This window comes from Larus michahellis, chromosome 4, assembly GCF_964199755.1.
Source record: "Larus michahellis chromosome 4, bLarMic1.1, whole genome shotgun sequence".
Taxonomy (NCBI): Eukaryota; Metazoa; Chordata; class Aves; order Charadriiformes; family Laridae; genus Larus; species Larus michahellis.
Window position 1 is genome coordinate 10,552,755 of NC_133899.1, and position 21,425 is coordinate 10,574,179.

A 21,425-nucleotide genomic window follows, 5' to 3' on the forward strand; every position below is an offset into this window, starting at 1 on the left:
TACAACAGGATATTTAATTTGGCTTCAATGAAGGGGCCTGGATTTATCATTTGTTGTTAATCTAGGCACTCTGCTTGTCCTCATTTATCTTCCCTTCAGAGCCACCAAGAAGGGCTTCAGAAATGCATTTCAACACATTGTGAAAACAGTCTATGCTCACAGCTAGTAATGAAGAAATAATGTAATTAATTGCTGTTACGTAATGGCACTTGGCAAATTAATGCGGAGTGCTACAGAGTAAATAAAAGCTCTGCTATTTCTGGAATACTGCGTAGAAACATCTTGACCAAAGACCTGGAGCATCCAAACATTTGACTGATTTTTTTTTTTTTACACAGAAAACATTGACATCAATGGCTGTTGATTAAAGGTGTTGTAAGGAGGACAATAGAGATTAAGAGCTCCTGTATCACTGCTGAGTAAGGACAGCGCAGACTGTGCACTGTACCCAGCTGCCTCTGTCACAGTCCTGCAGCTCCTTAGTTCCTGTCATCTCTGCTAAGCTGGCAAGGGCATTCTGTTAATTCCACCAGCTCCTGGGGATGAAGCGATGTGGTCTGAAATGAGGCCACCTAGAGCGCCGCATAGAGAAGCATAAAGTACAAAATGCTACTTTCCACTGAAATGCGTTCCCAACCAGAGCCACAAAGCTCTTGCATGTGGATATTAGGAACCATCTTTTGAAGTTAATAACCTAGGATTTTTGAATGTGTACTTCTTTCCTCCACAGTACGGGCAGCTTAACCATAGCTACAGTCCGTAAGTCTGCACAACCTGTAAGGGCCTTGCAAGGACTGCTGAACAACCACAAGCAGAAGCACGCTGGAGCATTTCCCGTGCGAGCCCTTACACCCACGAAGGCACAGTGTGTTGACAGAAAAAGTGTAGTATCTGTGCTGGGTGAGGGAGGCTGCTGAGGCAGTGCTCACTGTGAGCGGAGCTGTGGGTGGGATGCAATCAGGAAGGCTGCCAGGCTACCCTGTGACTCAGAGGGGGAACTCCCACCTACGTGGGGGGAATTCAGAGCCAACAGGCAGAAAAGCTGAGGCATAAACTGGGGGCGGTCTAACTGGCTTCTGTCACACCCTTTGGAGACCTGATCCCAGACTAGCAGTGCCTGGTGACATTAGCCAGCCCTTGCTTGTTATCATCCCCATCTTTGTCCTAAAATCTATATCAAAATTAATCTTTTTATTTTTGTAAATAGGTCAACAAAACAATATCTCTCTATCCTAATGACTAAGAGATGTGGGTAACCTCTTTGCCTCGGTTTGGGAAATTTTAGAGTAGATTAAATTATTTCTTGTTATTACTGCACACTTGCATCACAAACTAAATAGATTAAGGTATTTTGAGGGGATTTTTTTTTAAATTGACACTCATATAACATTTCCAACATACTATCTTTAAATTTTTCATCTGCCCACTTACATTGATTTTTAAATTCCTTCTTCCTTTCCCATTTGAATAACAAATCCCATGTAACAAATTTAAACTGCTATTTATAAAATGCAATGGCTGAGTTGGGGCTTTTGCTGATTACAAATTAAAGTTTACTCAGTTTTGAACCTTCATGTTTAACCAGTAATTGTTTCTTTCCTGTTAATCCTATCATGAGCAGAAAATGAGCCGCATTAATAAGAAAAGCAGTCAGGTGAATCTGATTTTACACTGGGGATCCACTAACTTGTAATTTGATGTCTGATTATTTGCTTTTGATTGCTTATTTTTTTATTGATGGTATTTCCCACCCTTCAGGAGTCTTAGATTGAAGCTGCACACCAGAAATCCCATAGAATAGCTTAGAAAGCCATAATGCCTGAATATTAACTGGCATCACAACTGAGCTGCTGTGGTGCTGGAAGTCCTCCGAGGCTCGACACCGCTGAGGGGACGGCCATGCACAGTTGATCTGGGTTCAGGATGGCCACCACTGCTGGGCCACGGGCCACTTTCCTCATCTCTGGCCCTGAAGGAAGAGGGGCTGAAAGATGCACTGGGCCACAGACAACAGCTATGCAGCATCAGCAGGGAGGAAGATGTCTGTCTCCTCTCCCTGCCCTGCACCCTGCCTGTGGCCATGCAGGGCTCAGTGGGGCAGGCCAGCGCCAAGGCCTGCCACCACCCACAGTGAGGCAAGGCAGCCATTTTCCCCACCAGTGCCCCACTATAGAGTGGTTGATGTCACAGCCTGTCACCACACCCCACCCCCAGCCAGACCAGGCAGCCATTTTCCCCTCTGCTCTGGGACAGCTGGAGCCTGTGACGACCACCACCAGAGAGACAGCTGTTAGCACCCTGAGGACTTAATAGCCGTGACCAACCTCACGTGGGGGCACCACCCACACCCTGCCCACAGACCTGAGGCTCCATTTAAACACAAGTGTAGGCTATCAGCTCCCCTTAAGCTGTGAGGTGCTAGTGATGATCTCCAGCTCAGCTGTGGCTGTACCTGCTACGGGCACACTCACCTGTGGACTGATGTTCTGCTGGAGCCTCAGACCAGGAGAGAGTCTTGCTGTGGATCTGCCTGGTGAGTGGGTTGTTTTTCCCACCACCACCTAGCCCTGGGGAGGCTGTGACTGCCATCGGCCAGTGAGGCGGCCATCTTGGTGCTGCAAAGCCACTCTGAGGTGGCTGGCTCTCTGAGCTGAGGAGGGCACTACCTGCTGTGGACGTGCTCAGCCTGAGGCAGCTGGTAGCTCTCCTGACAGCACAGGACCACTCAGGAGCACCAGGTATGCCAAGGTTGATGCATAACTTTGATACTGAAAAGTTAAAACGTCACCTCGCCAGAGGCTGGTTTCTGTCATTCTTTCTGGTTTTCCCTCTCAAGGAGGCTATTTGCAAGTAGCAATGTTGCTGTGACACAGTAATTCTGCCTTCATGAAAAGGTTTCAGCAAAAGGAGAGGATCAAAGGGCAAGGTTGAACTAGCCTCACCCTTGGTAGTCATCTTGCCTCTGTTTTTCTGCAGTTCTGGTGCCCTTTCTGTGAGTGACAGGGAGCCCTGGCCAGCAGGGAAGGGACTCTCACAGTCACCTTTTCAATGCCTTTCCCATTTTCCTTTCCTTTTTTAAATGTGTGCTCTATATGTACTTGGCCAAAGGAAAGGATAAGGAAAAGGAATAAAGGCAGTTTTTCCTACTTGAGGTTTGCTAACAGTATCATCTGTGAGGTTGCTCTCTTAATTACAAGAAAAAAGAGCCTGCTCAAGCTAGTTGATTGCTCAGTTTTAGAGATACACCTCAGTTGCTAACTTCAAACACAGACGCAAGCTTTTCCTTAACCTTTGAAAAGGAGGATTTTTTTCTAAATTTTAATGCATAAGTGAATTCAGCTTTCAGTTCCTGTGGTAGTGGTGCTATGACTTTTATGTAAACATTTGAAAGCACAAAATGTGGAGATTTTGATTTTTTTTTTGGTTTTTTTTTTTTGCATTCAACTGTCACACAGGTGATATGCAAAGATATCAATGGTCTGTCTTACTGTTTGCACGGGCAGTTCTTGTGGTCACAAGAAGACTTTGCTTCAATAACCATAGTAATTCTGCCTCTCCTCTGGTGCTTTGCACACAATATTTATATAGTTATTGTTCCTCCAAAGCATTTGGAGTATTCCCCATAGCATTGTCTGCTTCTCAGGGCTTCTTCAGATTAATTCCAATCTAAAAAGCTCAGTGGCTTCAACCAAGGACCAATTTTACCAGTTAGTTTTATAGTTGCTAAGTGTTGTGAAATTAATACTTTGCCTCAGGGTGTGTTTCAATGTTTTGGGTTTTTTTCCCAAACAAGTGATTTTGTTCTACTGAGGATGTGCTATTTTTGAGAATGTATGGTGTGGGGTCACTCTTTATTCCTATGCTATTTCCATTTGTATTGGACCCCAGCCATGATCCAGGATTCCCACTGTGCCAGGCACAGAATGAAAATGCATTCCTAGCTTCAAAGTGCAAGGTATCTTGTTGACTTTGCTGTTTCACTTCACTGGATTCCTTTTTATTACTATTTTTGTATATTCTTACTCTTTCTAATTCTGCTTTCGTTACTAAATATGGGCTTTTTAATACTCTTTTTATCCAAAAACTCCTGAGCTCTAATCCCATGTGTGATATTCACTCAGTTTAAGTAGAGTTACTGACTCACCATACTTAATCTAGGGAAACATTTCATCTTTTAAAACCTGTTAATTGTCACCACCTTGTGTGGACAGAACTGAAGGACTTCTTTGGAATAATCTGTGACCATCTAGAACACTTAATCATTTATTTTTAATGCTATTTTAAGATGGATTGGTTCCCTGATCTTATTCACTGCACATTTGGCACATCAGTTGTGCTGGCACAGTGGAAGGAGCAATGTGGGTGCAGCTGAGAATAGGAACTGTTTAAGTTGGCGGTATTTGCAAGAAAATAGCATGAGGAACCCAGTGAGGGTATGTCGGTATCTGGATGCTTGAAGCAGTTGGTGCTGCCTAGTAAGGTGAGTAGGTGATGGGAAGCAGTCAGAAGGTGGGATGTCTGACTGTCAGAGAGACTGCCAGGCCTCAGGAAAAAGAGAAAGTTCAAGTCTAGGTGGAAAAGAGCCTTTCCATGAAGCAAACTGACAAATACTGTTGCTAATCTTGTTCACTGCTTGCTCTGCACCAGAAAAGGGAGATGTTTGGAAGATCTGTTCTTTCAGTGATGATGCAATTTTATTGAGATCTAAAGTGACTGTGAAACTACAGCTTTAGGATGCACATCATGAATGTATTTTTTTTCATTGAAATCAGTAATGAATGCTCTTTGTCTTCAGACAAACTAGGTATGTGTGAAATGTTCTCCTGCCCAGGCACAAGATATGCAGACAAGTTGGTAATAAAGGTACCTTGTACTTGAAAGACAATATTACACTGAGTAAAAAGTAGTGCAGATCATCTAAAAAGATATTAGAGAAACAAGTAGTACCATTCTCCCTGGAAGACATTAATGTAACTTGGTTGTTTAAAGATTTGCTTCTTGTGGTCAGTGGAGTCAGGTCCTTAATCTCTTTCTCACTGTGGCTCCCACTGTTTGAAGCCCTTCTGGCAGTGTTATGGCTCGCACAATTGGGTAACTGCAGCTACCACACTCCAGTTAAGCGGTGGCAGTGGTCTTGGTGCATTGCTGTTTTCTTGCAGCAAGAGTGAGGCAATGCAAATTCCCTTCAGTTTTGTTAAATGGGTGGAAAAGGAGTCCCATGTTTATGGTAAAGAAATTATAGAGGTTGGAAAAGACCCTTAAGATCATAGAGTCCAACACGTATTAAGTCTTGCAAATTCCTTGGTGTTGGAGAATATTCTTCAGGGATGTCTCTCTATGCAGCCCTATTGTTATTGGGTTATTTGGCTCAATGAATGTGTATGATCTGATCTAATATGGTTGTTCTTCCCACCTGCATCTTGGGGGGAAAGCAAGATGGGATATCACAACTGTACAAATTATTACTAAACAATTCAGAGAGAAAATACATTCTTGTGAAATGTAGCTTTCAAGGAAATAATGACATCAAATAAAAATGTTAGAATGTGTATTTACATGTGCAGAATAGATGCATGGATTGGATAGCAGTCCAATTGCTGTATTTACTCTATCAGCCATCTGTATGGCTACACCTATCTTCGGCGTGATTGAAATATGTAATTAGTGATATTTCTAGAGGTGGAAGGAACTGCATAGCAATCTTGAAAATGAGGAGAAAGTTTCCAGGAGAACATTTTGCCTCTTGACACAGGTACTTCAGAAGGAGATTTCTCTTGTTTTCCCTAACTGTTTACAAGAATAAAAATATTTAAATGTATAGCATTTCTGTTTAAAATTGCTGCCTTTTACTTGCATATGACACTATATATCAAAGCCTGAATGTTATCTCTGTTGAATATAAGAAAATTGCCCAGGACTTAACCTCTGTTTTACAGTTCTCACACTAACCTTTCCTGTTAAGTACTATCAGTAGTAGAAATATTTTTGTATTAGTTTCATATCCAAATGTCTCAATTGACATTGTAAGCCTTGTTGGGTTCCCAACTGCACAAACAAAAAGAGGAATCTTTGATTTAAATGGATCACAATGCAAAAGATCGACGTACACTTGAATAACCTGATTTTTCATTTAACCTTGGAGGCAATATGTTTGTCAGAGGAGCTGAGAATGCATTTTCTTATCACGGATTTCTACTTCAGTGTAATTGCTAGGCTAACTAGCCATATCTTTGTGTAGTGGGAACTTGAATATGTATGTTTTTATAGGTACATACAAAATGGAAATGTGTATCTATGTGTACACCTAGGAATATATTATAACTCCACAAATTGGATACTAATCGATCATTACTGGTTTACTGAGCAGATTAAACTAACAAAACTTTGTCAATATAGGTACATTTGCATATCAATTGAAAAGATTAAGATGGTGCTTACAAACCTCTGTTTCACTTCCAGAGTAAACATTTGCGTTATTTAAGGTGTTGCACCATTCTGCGGATGGAAAAAAGTTTAAAAATACACTTAATGTTTACATTCCTTGTACACTAGTGGCTCTGTTCTCATTTTTGGTTTGTTTATTTAATCATTCATTGCTCATTTTTAAGCTGCTTTTGGACTGGAAACTTGTCTTATTTGGCCCCCTTTTAGCTGGTGTTATTTCTGGGTCTGAGTAAGTATTGCACATTTCCACCATGAAAGCAAAAATTATGTATGGGAGATTGAGAGGACTTGTCAAAATCATCAGCATGTCACTATAAACATCTGACATTTGAACTGTCAGGCTTTAGATTTTAGCAAATGCAATTTCAGCTCCCCTAACTGCTTGCTGCTTGAATGTTAAGGTAATTCTGGCAGAATATGCTTTCTGGACTGCTAAAAATAGGAAGTTCATCTTAATGACTTCAGTAGAATGCTAATGTCCTGGAGCCACATTGGTAAAGCAGTTTAGGCAACTGTTATTACATTTGAATAAGCAACACCTGGCTGCCCAAAGCAAATGTCAATGTGCTTTACTTAAATCTGGAGCCATGAAAATACTTGTCATTAGATAATACCATCTCTGTTTTGTCAGATTCATCGGTTTGGGAACCTGTGGTACATTTACATTTTGTGTAGAAAGGATCTTGTCTCAGAAGACCTAATTTGCTTCTTACCTACCATTAACCTCTTATCTGTCATTCAGTCTCTTTTGATCTTTCATGACAAAATAGAGTGTTGCTCATTGTTTGTTTAATCCAAGCTGTGTAATTTAATAGTAAAGGTTAAATTTTTTACTGTGAGTTTCACAACTAAATACTCTAATATTCTTGCAGTGATGCTCCTTGTAAGGACTTCTTTCCTTGCAAGACTGCAAGGAACAGTGGACCTGAATAACTCCTGAGGATACTTTTGAAATGACATTAAGTTTCTCTTAGTTTCTATCTAAACAAGATATTTATATTTTCAAAAGGGCTCCATCTAAAATATGTGCCAAGTATCAATAAGAGACTTGGTTCATCTGTAGGTATTACCATTGTAAGGAAATGAATACTCATAAGAAGGGAATCCCTGAGTATCTGTTAGGGGAAGTCTTATCCAGCTGCAGCAAAACTGTTGAATGAGCATATTAGTGATAAATTTGTTGGGAAATACATAATTTTCCTGGAACAAATTTTAAAATTATCTTTAAGGAAGCTAATCAGATGGACTAATTGCCTGACAGCTAGCATATTCAGAATCCTGTGCCACTAAAAGATGCTAATATTTTCCGTATTCTCCTGATCATTTTACTTAGTTGGCAGAAATATATGCTAGAAAAAAAAATTAAAACTCTCTTTTAAAGACATAAATATAAATGATAGGTTGTATCTCAACGGGTAAGAATCTCTGGATAAGGAGGAGGAGTGTCCCTCTTGCTCTGAATGATCTGTATTTAAATTAAACTTTGTCCTTTTCTCAGTAAGAAAAATGTGATTTGCATCAAAGTTTTCTGTTCAAGCTTGTATCTGCTTTGCACAACTTTTTTATTCAAGGTGTTAGTTCCTTCTGTCCCAAAAAAGTTCATTAGATTAACTTGAAGGAGTTCCTGCTTATTAACTCACTTTCGTTCCTCCTTTATTGTGTTATTTGTCCGGAAAGCTCTTGGGACAGAGCAAGCTTCCACACGCTTATAAAACTGTCTCCCACAATATTTCTACCTGATTTCAGTAATTTGTTTTTTTCTGGATGGGATTTTTCAGTTCCAAAAATGACTGAAAAATGTCCTTTTCACATTACGTGGGTTTCTTGGTTTTCAGTTTGATTTCTATGCAGGGTTCAATACCAAGCCTAAACAGCAAATGCTGTATTGCATGCCTCTGGGTGCACTTCCACTATCTCCCTGCCTTGTCAGCTGCTGTATTTCCAGTTAAGAGTTACTTAAAATTGGCCCGAACATACAGGTGATGAGTTTAATTATTTTACAAGTTCAAAACTATGAAACCAGCCTCAATTATAAGAAAGCTTTCCTCCTTTCTTTATAAAACACAGGGAATTCCCTTCCTTGCTACAAAAGTGCAAAAACAGCCCTCTAAAACACTCAGGTTGGGTATTTATTTTCTATGAATTAGAAATCAGAAGTCTAAATTGGCAAAAGCAGTCTCAGCTGACTGGCTGTATTTCAGTTTCCAAAGAAGATCATTTGAATAGCAACCCGGTAAAAAGGGTCTGAAGTTTCATTCCACCAGTCTTAAGTGCTGCTGTAAGCATAGACTGCATTTATTTAAAGTAGTTTCCATCAGGCAGTAAAACTAACTTTTCTGCTGATCACATGTATAGATCAGTTTTGCAGAAAGCTGTTGATCATGTTCAACTTCAGGATTAGCTAATGAGAAGATGCTTACTGCTACCAGGGGGGAAAAAAAAAATAGGTGTTTGAACTGCTGCTTAACTCAAGATGAATTCTCACTGTTCGCTTCCCTCTTATATTGGGAACATGTAGAAATTGCTGGTTTCTGGCACAGAAGCAGCTTCACTTTAAATACAGTCATGCAAAATATTTCCCTCCTTGGACTAGTAAAATAGCATATTCTTATTTGATTAAGAAAACTGTAAGTACCAGGTGACAAAAGCAGTATATTTTTAGTGGATACAAGAGGAAGTGATTGACAGGTACAAAGTATAAATAAATTAAACAATTCAGAGTTTTTCAGAGTGGAAGGGAACAGGAAGACTAGCATGCAAACCAGTTCTCGTCACAATAAGATGTATATGTTAATCTCTAGTTACTCTTCAAGGAAGGGTGATAATTGTTGCTGGTTTATGAAGCTCTCCCCTTTGAAAAGCCTGGTTGCTGTACATGTAGCTGAAAAACTGACCTCCCATAAACTGAAGCTTATTTAAAGATACTTGCTAGAGCTGTTTCAGAAGTAGATACACTTACCTTTCCCAACAAAACCACCAAAACAGGAGTTTTCCTTGTATCCAGAGATCCCTAGGATCTCTGGCATGTGTCATGTGAATAACAGCAAAGTCACATTCTGTTAAAAGTGCTTATTTGGCTTTGGAGGAGAATTCCTCCTTTCTGATAACTTGGGTGTATGGGACACAGTTAAACAGTTGCAAAGTGATTGACTCAGTTTGTTCTGAGAAGTTACCATCCCCTCAGCTCATGTGCACCATGACTACCCCAAGCTACCCTACTGCAAAGTAGAATGAGGAGTTTAACCTTGCTAGCTTTTCTTTGCAGTTAGGGTAGACAAAGTATTTACAGTGTTCCAGATGACAGGTGTTCAAGGTGAAGCGTGAACAAACATGTAGAAGTCTGGCACCAACACAAGGATTTCAACTACAGAAGAGATTCCTTGGCCGTATAAACATTTGGATTAGTATATGGCCCCAGTAAATTCACGCTTTCCTGTTTATTGGTGGTTTGCTTGTTGATGTTTTATAGCTGTAGAGAACAACATAGAAAAACAGTACTTTCTTCTTACTGAATTTCATTATTGAAGAATAGGGATACAAAATGAACACCAGTGCTACTGCCTTAATTTATTATGATGCTTATTCATTGTCTGACATGCCATGGGTACAGTTTAGGAGTAACTAGGGAAATACTTTTGCCAACAGTTTAGCTTACAGATCACTTAGCTTATCAGATAAAACCAAAGGGTTGTTTAATTGCAATATTGAATAAACTTTATTAGATTTATACAGTTTATAGAACAATAAAACTCACAAACTCTAATCACCAGTTACTGTTTAATTGCTTTGTGTCCCATAAATTCACACTGGGTACAAAGTTGCTAAAAAGCTTCCCAGACAAATGTGTAGTTCTTTAATGTAGTTCTTTATTAAAGCAAATGTCACCACTTCTCACTTGTACTGGAGTATGGAGCATAAAGAGCAGAAGAGTGCATTTTAAGCTTTTGATCTTGTCAGATGATAACTAGGAGCAAGAAGCTAGCAGGTAGGGAGGAGAAACTCCCATTTGAGAAAACGGGGATGAAAACTTTTTTAGCACCAAGGTAGTTTAAAAATGCAGTCAGTCATACAATGGAGGAATACAGTGAATTATCCATAGACATAGTGATCAGGATGTTCTATTGTACTACCACACACACTAATGCTACTTTTCTCATCAGGGGCACAAGGCTATTTTCTAGTAATAGGTAACTTATGTGGGAAAAGGGGGAACAAATTTTACCTAATTAGGCTGCCATGGAGACCAGACTAACTTCTACTTTGTGCTGTTTCTCTCTAGCCTGAGTATGCTTTCGTCCAAGTTGAGGGGAGTCTTATCTTTGATTTAAAAAGGAGCACTCTTTTTTTTTTTTTTGAGTTTCTGGAATCTGACCCCTGAAGAGAAGAGAGTGGTGTTTCTTTTATTGAAAATGGTGTAAACTCCGACACCAAGACTCTGGCTTTTTCAGGTTCTTACCCTGTTATTTTAAAACCAAGTCAAACTTTCAAACTAGGATGACAAGTATTTCAGTTCTAATCATTGTTTTCTTGGTTTAAGGAAATTTCCTGATGATATCTACCTTTGAGTTTGGCTTTTAAATTTTGCATGTCCCAATATCACACTCATCTACTGAAGTGAATATAGCACAATTTTGCTGGTCCTTCCGTTCACAAGCATTTCTGTAAAATAAACTACCTCATTTTGCCAAAGCATACTCTGTATTGTAACAGCATTGTCACATGAACTCCCAAGAAGACACAATGAACTAAGATAATTAGCACAAGGAAACCTGCTTGGGGGGAATAAAATAGGAAGAAAAATATTTAAATGTGCTTAAAAAAATTTTAGCTAGAATAATTTCTGAAGTCCTCACTGTTTTTCATCTAAATATTTTTTTTAATTAAGGAAGTAAAGCGGGAAAGAAACAGAACTTGATGTAGAGATTGTCAGCAATGGAATGTTATTAGCTGTAAAATAAAGGATGTAGGTTTTCTGATGGAAAAACAAATTCATATTTCTGGTTTTATGGATGGTGACATACTTATAGTTGGTATGGTACCAAAAATGATGCTGAAATCACTGTAGGCTTGCCTTCTGTCCTCTCAGCTGCTTCTTTGCATTGTCTGTCCTTAGTACACAAACAATAGTCACTGAGACCAAGAGGAGAGCAAAGCACCACTTTGTCCAAAGGAGATGGGAGCCTCTCATGAACAAATATGCTAAACAGGAAGAGCACAAGGTCAAATCGCTTCATTTGAAAGCACCTTCTTCTCTGAAAAAGTGGAGATTCAATTCCAGTCTGCAATGGGACCCAGGCCAACAGTCTGTTACGTAGAGCTGTAGCTCTTAACAGAAAGAAGTCCCACTGGAGGAAGTCTTAATAATTATTAATATTGACCAAAAATTTCTAGGTCGTCTTGGTCGTTATTAACATGCAGCAAGGTAGTTATTTATACTTCCTTCACCAATTTTGGGAATAGCTTGGAAGAAAATGTGTGAAAGTTTCTGAATATTCAGAGAGTAGTAACTCCTGAGCTGACAGCTAAATTTGGCTTTGCTTTTGGAAATCCATGAGAAGGATAACGAAGCACAAGTGAAGTGCTTGCCTAAAGGACAGGAAAGGCTAGATCAAGTTGCACCCTAGTGGAGGAGGAGGAAAGTAGCCGCCATATAACTGTCACACCCTCTCTTTTGGCAGGGGGGGAGGCATACAGTTTTCTCAGTGCTCCAGTAGACATTTATTAGCAAGTTAAGAGTTTGTTTTATCTTCAGCCTAATCTTCATGGATTATTTTTCTCATGTTTCTTCACCCAACCTTGTCCTAGACAAATACATGGATGGGCATACAGAATGTCAGCTGTGAAAACCCCTAACCATTTCACTGCTCTCCTGCTGTTCCTGGGGAGAAAGGAAAAAAATATTCTGTGTATTTTTAGCTATGACCAGCAATGTGAAAGTGAGAGATATAGCAAAGAAATTGCTTTAAAATAGTAAGGAACTTCTTCAGCAATAACAACTTTCCATCCCCACTTAGCACAGCCAGCTGTATAAACTAACATTTTTGAAGCAAGAGCTTGGATTAAGCTCAAGTTTATATTTAGCAGCCAAATTTCAGTTCTGAGAATGAAGGTTTAACCCTAATATGGGATACTACTAGACACTGTTAGAAGCAGGTGAACCAATTGAAAAAATTCAATGGTGGATTTTGGTTCATATATTGTCTGCACTTATAAAAAATTATTGTCAATCAAAAAAGCTTGGCAAATGTTTTGTAGGAGAAAAAAATAGTTGCTACACTCCTCAAAACCTATAGGGAACTGATTAATATATCTGTTAACTTCAACTCTAAGCATACAAATAGTCTTTCAGAAGTCATTCAGAGACCCAAGTTATGACAGAAGTTGAACACTTATAGATTTTACAAATGCACTGATCAGTGTATTTATGTGAGCCTGATCCAAAATACTATTACAAAGACTCACTTTGACCATCTAGCACAGTGCATCCTGATGCTTGAAATAGAAAGGTTGAGAACTTAGATTCAAAAAGGTCCTGGATCTGTATATGGTCAAGAACTTTAGATAAAGTTATACTGGTTGACACTAAGACAATTTTAAGTGGTATGTTCAGTCTCATAGTTCAAGGCTTGAAGAAGTATCTAGCAGAGATAATGGCACCTAACATAAAGCCATGATTATCACTTAGGGTTGCTGCTGTTGGGTCCTGATGCCACTGTGCGTGAGCCCTGTGAACAGCAGTGCCAGTCGGCTCTGGAGTTGGTACTGGATGAAGTACAGCTCTGATTTGGTGAAATATGCATATTCGTATCCATAGCTGTACTGCTCATGGAATTGAGATCAATATTTTGCCTGCAGTCATGTGAGGCTGTATTTTGATAACAGTCTGACTTCTGCAGCAAAGCCCACTCAAGGAGACTGTGCTGTATTTCGCTGTCCCTTTATGCTAGCACAAAGATCAATGATTAGGTTTGTACTGTGACTCCACAAGCGGCTGTGTAGGCATAATACTGGGGGAAGAAAGACAGGGGAACTAGTGTCACTGCCAGAACACATGAACTACACTTTCAGGGTGTACTGGAAGCAGGAGCAAGAGGTTAATGCAACCCAAAATCACTTCAGATGCAGCTATGGCTGAAGCAAGCACACTGTAAAATATTGCCTGAACATAGAGTATTTTCTTTTCTATTCCTCTATTTCAGCATTATTTCAGCAGACTTTCAGCACTGTAAGTGTGCCAGAATTGTGCCTCTGAATTGTTTAAGTTATCACCTATGTTAACAAGCAATTATTGCTACATTTTGTTACTTTTAGTGCTTTCTTTTTTTAAACAAGAGCTGTAGGATAGTGATCTGATTTTACGTGTCTGAGACACAGTAAAATAGCATAGCATAAATATTAAATGTTTCCATTTATCTTTTTGGAGTGTTCACACTTAGGATATTCCACTTAACAAGCCTTAAAATAGCCCCTCTAAATGATTCCCTTTCAAACAAAGGAGAAATAGATGCAAATGAATCACTGTAGCAATTTTTATGGCAAACATCAAAACATTACAGGGACCATGAAACCAAGCATATACTGAATCACGGGCACTTAAAAATAAGTGCCTGCTGACCTTATATGATATAATTGGGCTTTTGAAACACCTTAGGGACTCAGCCAAAACACGCTGCAGTGCATTAACTATTAAAAAACCCTAACTCATTAAACTGGCAAATTATGCATTAGACCATCATGCAGCTTCCTCTGTTTCCAGTTCATGTAGAATCTGGGAACAGGCTCAGGACCCTAATGCAGAAGTTTCATGAAATAAAGAAATTTCATGAGAAATACTGTCACTAAAGCTAATGTGTCCTTACTGTAGATCAGGCCCTGAGTAATTATTGTACTTTCTGTCAGTGTTTTGCATTCACTTTAGTGTCCTTATCCATTGACATCCACAACCAGTACTCCCAGATAGCTCCATAGCTGTGCCAGACAAGGCCCAGGACATAACTTTCTCATGCTCAGGTTTCTCACCGAACAGTTGACACCTGATGCAGTGGCCCACTGAATAAAAAGACATACCCCTGAAGGCACATCTCACAGCATGTAGCTGTTGTAGCTGGGAGTTGCAAACTGAAGAAGGAAGTTTAAAGTGTTGAAGTTCAATCTGTGTGCTGTCCTGGGCTGAGTAATTACTGTTTGGTCATGCTTATTTACTTCCTGTCATACTTGCTGTCTAGGATTACGGGTCTGATTTTCAAGGAGGCATTGAAAGCTCAAGCACTCTAGAGAAACCACTATTCATGTTATATGCAATTCAGTTTGGTGCAAGCATGGGAGTAGGAAGTGAAGAGAAGCTTTGTTTTTGGAGTATTACATACTCACTGAGTAAAGTTACCAGACTGTGTCCAGTCTGAAGTGGGAGCTTAATATGACCTAAAAGATACTAGTTCTGATTTACTGCGGCAAAAAAACAGTGGCCATAACACCTTATCTGAAGAGGAAAACCATGCTTCATGCCAACAGGAATTCTACATCCCATGAGTAGGTAGATGGCATCAGTCTCACAGGTGTCACAGTAGAGCTTTCTTTTGATTTGAGCCCTTCATGATGTTGAGGGCCATCAGGGGAAGTAAACTAAATGGCTGGCACATTTCTGTGAACTGTTTCGGATGCAGAGAAGCCAAGCACTAATAAACAATATTCTGGAAATAAGGAGAGGAGAACATGGAAGTAATGTAGGAAGTGACATTTTTAGATGGAAAATACTGAATTTGCCCTGAACGGTTGTTGTGGCTAGGTAGTATCCTATTCTCCAGCTTCAAAGTAAAATGAACTTATCTGACAGCCCTTCTTGATTTTACACTTTAATCTTATCTTTAATAGAAGCAGATCTGAGGTCTTAATCAAGGACAACCAAGGAAGCTCTGCATAGATGCCAGTTGGCTAATATAAGAGCAAAGCAGGTCACTGCCCTCTTCTCTGGGTGGAAATAATTTTCTTCAGCTGTGCTGCAGCAGTAACAGTCCTTGGCCTTTCCACACTGGTGAGTAAGGGCCTGGAGAAACTTGTGAGCAATATTTATAAATGAATCTTGTAGGTCACTGACAACAGCAGGAAAAAAAACCATGTTGGCAATCTGTTCTTAATTCTATTTTCAGATGCTATGACTTCTTCAATAGCAGGTACAACCTTCAAGGCCAGAGGCGAAAATCAGTATACAGTATAGGTTGAAGGCTGTTTTCCTCAGACTCATATGATAACAAATGCTGAAAATTACTGTGGTGTAGGTCCAGATGGTGACCCATTCCATAGTCCTCCTATGAGTCCTTTTTCACATTTTAGTGTTATTTGCTCAGTATTGTCACTGTTGCTACCTTTACCCACAAGCCCACTAAGCTGCAAGGCAGCAGGTGTCTTTTCATGAATGTGGATTATGTTATTTCCTGCCTTGTTCAGCCTCCTGTGTCTTCTGCATTAGCCCTTAAATAAATTTCACAAAGTCTGTCAAACAAGATTTACTATTTATGTAGGCTTGTTTTTAACAGCTCATATTTCTTCTTAGTTTTGTGATTTCATCTCTTATTCATGTGTCAAGGATCTAGTCAGCAAGAGAAGGTGGAGTCTTGATTTCCCCTTCTCTGCATATTTAGTAACTCACTTTTCTTCTACAGTCAGTCTGTGAAAGGAAATACCACTATTGGAAACCCTTGCTGTTACTCCAGCAATTTCTTCTAAATATACTTGGCTGATTTTACACCCAGTCATCACCATATGTACTTGAGTCTCTAATACGGAAAAAAGTTTTAGGAAACTGCTTGCTAATGGAGTGATTGAGCAGCCAAATGCCATAACCAGTTTTCATTATTAAACTGTCTTTCAATTAAAATACAGTATCTGAACAGATAATTGGAATGGTGAACTGTTGGGACATTGAGCGTACTTAATCCAGGTTGGAAGTGCAAGGAAAAATAGACAGTCTTGGACAAGCTTTATTCCCTTCAGTTATTTCTGGCATTACAGGTAGCAAAACAGAAACAAGGACAAGAAAATAATTTACTGTCTATATCCTGCTGAAGTTGCAGGTAACAACAAATGAGGAGGCAACTGCTCAGCAGCAAAACAGAAACATAAGAGTTTTTGTTCTTGGCACAAGGCAAAAGGTAGCTTTCATGTGCATGTTGTCAGATTAACAAAACTGCTTTTCCTAAAAATGTATTTTGGCATGGAGAACAGTTTAGAGTAAGGTAGCAAAAATAGCATCAGTGAGAATGTATGGAGCAACTTTAACATAACACTGCTAGGAAGTCAGTTCTATAATATGCAGTTCTCTGAAAAATGTGGTATGTGTTGGTTTTTGTGGGGTTTTTTTGGTGTGGTTTTTTTTTTAATATCTAAGCATATACTCTAATTATTTAAAAATGTAGATCACGTGCATGCAAGGAAAATACAGCAGTGGTCTTTTATAGTATACCAAGTCTGCAAGAATGCATCCTTACTTGCCTGCACAAATGTCTGATATTTTGTAAGCATAGATTTAGAAGCAGCAGCTGAAAATGCAGTCTCTGCTGTCTCATTACAACATTGCTAAAAAGAAATCTTACAATGTCTGTATGACTCATGTCTCAGGTGATATCATGTGACGTCTGCAAAATAGAGATTTTTTTGAAGCAGAAGCAATATAATGCCTTTCTCTGTTGAATTGATTATACTTCATTTAAAGAAATACACATAATTTTAGCCTCCCACAAAAAAACCCCAAAACCCACACCCAAAACTTTATTAAATCAGAAAGTAGAAATAAGGGCAGAGAAAGGATGATCAGAGGATTACAAGAGAAGTCTCAGCCATGGGAGTCCATGTCATTCAATCAGTATGTGTAATTCATGTTAGTATTTGTCAAAGGATAGGAAATCTCTCCCAAATTAATGAACAAAAAATTGATGCAAAACAAGACATGAATTTGTCTTACTTGACAATAAGAAAAATTATGGGAGGAGTATTGTTCTGCTTCCCTTTGAATCTCAGACTGATTAATCTTTCAAGCAAACAATTGTGGATTAATAAAAGTAACAAGCCAATATCTGTTAGGCCCATGTGCATAATCCTGCTCCCAAAACCGTGAGTGCCCTCTTGGAGCCAGGCTGGGAATGCAGCCCCTCCAACACCAGTGACCCTGAAGCGAACATATTAAAGCCTAATAGCTGAAGCCATTGAGCTTCTTGTATGAGATGCTAAGCTCCTTCCAGTCCTGATTTTGAAACTGTTCAGGATTGGGCTTTTGGAACACTTGATACTATTTATATTTAGGAATGAATCATCCCCTTTGCTTCTCATTGTAATTGTCTATAAAGAAATGTGATCACAGTCATCTTGTTGACCTTACCCTCTTTAATACATTCAGTGATTTACCATTCAGCAGTTGTCGCTGGCTCGGGGCGATTTGAGTGCCAATCTTTATCCGCTGCAGCCACTCACGACCGCCTCGTGTGACACAGATGAATGTTTAAATTACAGCACTTGCTTTCACATATGGTTCTTTCATTCACAATGGCGAGAGTAGATTCCCCATCTGCTGTCATGGCCAGGTGTGATTCAGACAGAGGCTGAAAAAGAAACATTCCTGTCCAACTTACTCAGAGGGTTTTTTTAGGTAAATTGGTTGGTGACATCACCGAAGTGTGAATCACCGCAGAGAAGTAGCTTCTAGAGCGATAAATGGCTGGTGCCTCTCTGCTGCTGTGGTTGAGTTAACAGCTTTGGTCATTAGAAATAGCCTGCTCTTTTTTACAATTAGATTGCTTCCTAGTGTCTGCTGATTTCAAAATAGGTTTGAGGAAGAAAAGTCACAATGAAGTTTTGATGTTTGTGACGCTCAGTGTAAACTGGATTATGTGGTTGCGAGCCCCCTTGACACATACAAAACTGAAATAATTTTTAAGTCTAGCTGTTTCAACAAGGCTGCCATATATGCATTTGGGAAGTGGGATGTATTGTTATTAAGGCCTTAAGTCCAGTAAGAGCCATTTAGCTTTTCTTTAGGTGCTTTCATATTGTTTTCAATGATGTTGTGAGGTTAAGGGATACTGTCTCAGCTGGGTTATGAAACAGCTAGCTTTATTTTTTAAACAAAGGAAAAGACTGCAAAGAAAGATTTGTTTTCTGTGAAAGAAAAAGGGTTTTGTCACACTGCTGTAACAGGCTACAGTAAACTTTCTCTGTTGTAATCAGCAATAGAATTTTACAGGAATGAACCATCCCATCAAAGGTTTCTAATAGTCCTTGCAGTATCCACTCTGTGACACAGAATCCCCTCCACAGGTCCAAGTGTGCAAGTCATCTGCCTTTCCAGTAATAAATGACCCACAAAGGAAGAGTTTTATTGCAAGAGCGTTTCATATTAGGCAAGAGGGAACTATCAGTTTTGACAATTCTTGTTTTCATTTTAATCTTTATAGTCATGTCCAGGTATAAATCTAGGCAATTACAATGTTTGGGCTTTGTGCAAGAAATTCCAGTTACCTTTTGCTTGACCTACTTTTGTGCTTTTGAACTTTGGAGCCATGATGACTGGAATAGAGCAGGAGCTTGGGAACCCAGAACATTGGGAGGGGATTTGGGTAGCGTACTATTGGAGCAGAATGACATTCTTGGCCATTGGTTTTTAGTTTGATATTTAAAAAAATGTCCTAGCTTTTGAAATACTTTTGCACTCTGTATATTGTGATATTGAAAGCTGGAAGGTTGTGTGTAATATATGCATTAAAATAATCTTACAATTTGATTGTTTGCAGATGAAATAACTTTTACAATTCTTGGAATTTTTTGCTCTGGGGAATGACTGTAAAGGGGTGCAACATCTCCAGCAGATAGCTGTGCTGTGTGGAAGGAATGCCCACCTCTTTTACCTGGAATGTAAATGTCCAGGATATATGAAATTGTAGAGAAGAGTAAATCAGTACCTTAGGCAGGAGGAAGTTGAATTAGGAGGCTTGAAAAGGAAGGAGCTGTTCTAATCAGTCTAGGAAAAGAAACATCGATGCTAACAAACTTTGAGTCTGAGATAGGACACAGACATGGTAAGACTTATGTGAAAAGATGTACTGTGAGCACTGGCAGAAAATGAAAGTCTAGATATTTATTTTTTTTAAGTTCCTTTGTATGATATTCCCTTGTATCCAGTCCTATTAACCAGTGGTTTATCTGCTTTGAAAAGAATCTATGCTCTTGTGTTAATGTTGTTTGGGTACACATTACCAAGGCAAATAAAAAATAATTTGAGCTGTAAACTGTGCTTTCAAAGAAATTATGCATTAGCTCGTTAGTACTTGTGTGCTTGATGGCAGGGTGCCAAAGCATCTATAACTTATTCACTGCGTCTGTTTTAATCAGAATTCTAGACTCGTGCATTTACAACATGAACAATGTTTTCATTCTTACCCTGGATGTTCCTTAAACTATTGCAATGTCCATTTTAGGTTCTAAATAAAAAACGAAATGCCAATCTGCTATGCTATCAAAAACCCCATAGGTTTTAAGGTTGACCACAAATGACTTAAGCATTTTCAAAGCATCCACATTTTTTTCATACTCCTTCCTCAAACACTAGCATTCAGATGCTACTATACACAGTTCTTTCTCTTGTGTTAATTTGACAACCTTTCCAGCATCATTAAGGAAATAAAGTCCACACCTCCTTTTGAACAAAATTATCTCTCAATTAGCATTCCTTATAGATTTTGGCTATTATATTTATTCAACAGTGAAGCATGTAAATATGGGTATAATTAAGAACGAGTAAATAATATCAATGATACCAGCTACAAAAAGTTGCTCAAAAGGGATTAATTTGTGCAAAATATAGAAGAAGACTGAATGAGGGCCAGAAAAATCTGTATATTTCAGCTCAGAGTTTCTTAAACAACTGCTGAGTGGGGTGTGTTTATTCTAGTTACAGTAACAAAAGATGTGATGGTCCTCAAAACTTTCTCACAGAAGAATGGATCCCACAGAAGCTGTAGCCAGCTAGGGGAAGCTGTGCAGTGCCCCACACCACCTCTGTTTCCCTTCCCCCGTCTTTTCCTGGCACTTGCCTCTCAGATTCTTTCGTACTACGTCATGGCTGCAGGAGTAAGACCTTTGTACCATAACATAGCCCTCATCTGTTACCTTTTCAAGTCTAAAGCTGACAGGTTTCAGCCAGTACCCACTGCAGTTATAAGATGTCGTTGCCAATAAACTTGCACAAAAACTGACAACAGCTGTCAGTTTTATATGATTTTCTAAGGGAACAATTTGAGGTTTCACATCCAAGTCTCATAGGTTTTTTCTTCTAGACTATATCTAGCATTTACAAATATTTTTCTTTGATTAAATTTCATATTCTCTCACTAGATTTCTCATAAATAGAGCTTATAGCTAAGATCTAGTGAGATTGCTGCTTTCTTGGCCAAATCCAAATCTTGCCTTAAATCCATTTGGACACCAGCCCATTTCTTGGTGCCTTCTTTTCTTTTGCCTCTTGGTGTTTGCTGTTCTTGGTACTGATAAATCTTTCCATAGCCCATGCTGTTATACATATAACAAGAATCTCTATTATTTCTTGCACTTTATCTGTCAGATACAGTAGACTCTTTGGTAAGGATCTCCTGGTACATTGTTAGCAGCACTGTTGAAGACATCCATTGCGGGCCAGCGAGCGCAGCAGGCACAGTTCAAATTTACATGCAAGATTTCACTGGGGATGGAAATCTCCTTTTCCCCCTGTTTGGCCAGGGCACAGTTCCCAGTGCATTCTGCAAAGTGTGTGCATTGCTTGCTTCTGCTAAGGACCTAATTTGTTCTGTAAATAGTAAATGGAGCCTGTGGAGGTTTTGGCACATGGCCTCTATAATAATGAAGATATGACAAAATCATTAAAAGGAGGATGCATTTTTACCACAGTATTTCCAAGAAGTCAAAAGACTGACGTTTAATGATGTTTTATTCATTCCAGA

At 39.2% G+C, this 21,425-nt stretch overlaps 1 long non-coding RNA gene across 1 annotated transcript in view; it reads left to right on the top strand.

Moving 5' to 3' along the window:
• Window positions 1-2,461: 2,461 nt before the first annotated feature.
• The window catches only part of LOC141741838 (uncharacterized), a 52,175-nt gene continuing 33,211 nt past the window's right edge, over window positions 2,462-21,425 (top strand). The window contains exon 1 of the long non-coding RNA XR_012586498.1: window positions 2,462-2,738. This is a non-coding gene — a long non-coding RNA (uncharacterized LOC141741838). The remainder of the gene's footprint in view (window positions 2,739-21,425) is intronic.